The following is a 3,595-nucleotide window of genomic DNA, read 5'->3' as shown; positions in this document are numbered from 1 at the left end:
CTTCATCAAAACAGCCACCAGGGACCAGTATTCTACAGAACAGATGACACTAAAGTCGGAGCACACTCAATGTAAACATTATGCATTGTAATCTCTCTTTAGTTTTTTCACTATATTATTATATATTAAAACATTTTTTAAATAATCCTAGCACTTCTGGATAGAAGTCTTAATTCACTCTTATATTGGCACTAGTGGTAGTAGTCTTACACCCCCATGAATATTTTAAAGCTTTTATCTGATAGTTTGTATGAGTCTTTTAACTATGCATAACTCCCTATTTATTAGGTGGTTGTGTTGTTTAGTTGAAAAAAATCGTTCAATATAATCATCTTTTTTACAAGATGTAACAATACATAATAAACTCTATAATTATTTAACTTCTCTATCGTAATTTTTTAATTTCATGATTGATTAAATGGAAAATACAAAAAGGAATCACATGACTATGGCCGAAATATGTCTACAAACATATACTTGCTTTTAAGCCAGGAGAGTAGGTAATGACTATTGACCCTATATGTATATTAAGACTGCACATTCTTACTAAATATAGGCCTTTACATGTTTAAGTGTGACTGCAATGTTAAACAGCATGCTATGAAAAACACCTGACAAGAACTGAAACAAGTTTCTGATGAGTACATTTAAGGGAATCAGTCACATGCAGTAGGGACATCATGTCCCTACTATCATTGCTTCAGGCCTCACTATCATTCCTTTAATCAAGTCCACAAGTGAACCTGTTATCCATACAGCTATGGGTTTCATTTGAGCCACACAATACATGAGTATTAGATGGTAAAAAACAATTAATATTCATCATTCTGACACATTTCAAAAAGCATGTATGTAAAGCAATGAGCACATTTTTTTTTTTTTTTGTAAATTGTAAAACATAAACCTCTCTTTCAGCAGTGTATATTTTAAAGATGAGTATGGATGTAACGGGGTAGCATGCTGCAATTACCATGTGAATTTAATAGATTAATGAACTGACACAAGTAAGAAATAGAGTGTTTTCCTATCTGTGAGTGTGTGTTAGTAGTCTCTACTGATGAACGCTAAATACTTTCCATATTGTTTAGTGTGATTTGAGAGACATAAGAATCTGTGAGAAGAATTTTTGTGGTTTTCATTGAACCAAACCATAATAAGGAGAACATAAATCAACACATAAGACCATTCACAAAGGCCTTTATGTAACACAAGTTGCTCAATCCTTGAAACAGTATGTCTGGTTTTATGTGCTGTTTTCTTGTTCAACACAATGGCTCATTAACAGATCACCAACATGATTGATTCATCCCTTGATGAAACAGGATGCATTAGCCATATGAAGCAGATTGCATACTGTAAAGTTTGATAAGACAGTATTGTATTGTAAGTATTGTATTTCTTGTTGGTGGTAAAAAATATTTGAAGTCTCTATTGAAATCTGCGGTGTAGTAAGTGGTGCAGTGGGTTCAAACCTTTAGTACAAATGCTTCATTTCTATCTCCCTCGTGTTTATGGTGTGAAGTTCAATATGCTGATACTAATTCAAATGGAAATGTTCAGTAAATGGTTGTGTCAACTTCATTCATTACATCCTGTTTTTCATCTCAATCTTCTGATTTCTTTCACAGAAAATCTATTATCAGGACATCCCTCTTAGCTTAATATTGAAAGCTGTCATGAAGATAATCTACATTACCATTATCATTTGACAACGCATTAAAATACAGAACAAAACTGGTCAGGACACAAGTAGCGATACGGAAAGAAAACACTTTATTGATGTTTCTCTTACACAAGTCAACCATTACATTTCAACATTATGCAGTTTACAAAAATTCAAAACTTTCTCGCAGTTGAACAAAGAGCGTCTGAGGAGTAAGTGGTGTTAAAATATCACATCATACATCAATAAGGACAATTTATACCCCACTCGTTTTAATTAAGGCACATCGGGCATTATTCAACAAACTCAAGCCCCCTACCTTGCATGCAAGCATTGTTTATCCATTGCCATTTTACAACAAAGTAACCTTTGTGCTTGAATCTAATCCACTTTGGTTTATAACTACATTCATATTAAAATACATCACTCAACTTTAACGGTCCGCTTTTGGGGGTTTGATTTGGCATGCCATTTTTGCATGTGGGAATCAAAATATTTCTGTTCTCCACAACAATCAAAATGAAAGAAACACAGATCAACTGATAAGAACAATGAACAATCTTATAAAAGTAAACAATGTTTAGAGGCCTCTACATAGAAAATAATGAAAATCAATAAATCAACATATAGTGTTGTTATGTGTGACGCACACACACTCAAATTCTTTCTCTCACTCACCATTTGTCTAACTCCTTCTGACTCTTTTGCGCTACCACATTCTTACCCCCAAATGTCCTCTTGTCTCCGGAGTCACCCTTCAGTACAGTTAAGTTACCTATGTTAAGGACTGTGGGCAGGCCTGAGAATGTTTCTTAACAACCTATATTTTTGTTGCGCTCATTAGAGATAACGCCTGGAGGATGGCTTTTGCCATTGTGACAGTTGGAAGAACACTCTCTGTATTGTGAGAAACAACCAACCTTTTAACCTCCAATGTAAAGCCAAAGATCTCTTATTGACTCTTGACATTGTTCTATTGTAGCAGTTATTGTGTTTTTTCATCAGGGATTTAGCAGGTAGTGGCTAACAAGAGGAGCTTAAAGGTTCCCTTCTGGTCTCTCACATACGTCACATGAAAGCAAAGAACATTTACTGATACAGTAAAACAAAAAGAAAATCATTGGCTTAAGGTTCTACATTTAAGTGCACTATTGGGGCCCTCAGTTACGAGAAAACGTAATATGCAACCAAAAAAGAGGCACATTTAAATACACAAAAAAAACATAATAAAGTTATATTCACAGCAATATCTCTTGTCTATTAACACCTACTATAGTAAAAGGTGACTTTTACTCACGTGAGCCACATCATTCAAAACACATCCCATTCAAAACTCTTAACCCCTTCCCTGTGTGGGGTGCAGCACTGCTACACACACCACCTAAGCTTACCAGTAAACACAAATACACACATACACACTTTGACATACCTACAGGTACCCCAAATTACATCTTTACATGTAAGTGCAGAGGTGAGAGGTGTGATCATCAGTGTTAAAACTTCTGTGAACAGAAGAACAGTCGTGTGTGATGCTTACACTAACATTGATATACTTTTTGGCTCCTACACATTTAGACTCAGTCGTAAAAGTCACATACACACACACATACCCAGCATGCAAACCACTTATTCAGAGCAGTCTTTGAGTTTGATCTACAAAGGCTTCTCACATCTAAAAAAACACCCATACACCAAGTACATCAATGAACAAACATTGATATGAAAAACACACCCTAAAGCTACTCATAATACAGTAAAAATCCAATTGTAAAAAAGACAAACAAGTATAACTTAAGATAATAAAAAAAATAAAACAGTCTGTAATGAATTTAACAATAATTAAAATAGAGCAAAAACAAAAAAGGAGATACCGAAGTTTGAGGTGATGACACAGCTGGAGGAGAAGGGAAATGCACACGGGAAGTGAACAAG

Source organism: Trematomus bernacchii, unplaced genomic scaffold (genome assembly GCF_902827165.1).
Source record: "Trematomus bernacchii unplaced genomic scaffold, fTreBer1.1, whole genome shotgun sequence".
NCBI classification, from domain to species: domain Eukaryota; kingdom Metazoa; phylum Chordata; class Actinopteri; order Perciformes; family Nototheniidae; genus Trematomus; species Trematomus bernacchii.
The sequence above is the reverse complement of the archived record's forward strand: the minus strand, read 5'-3'. Positions refer to the sequence as shown.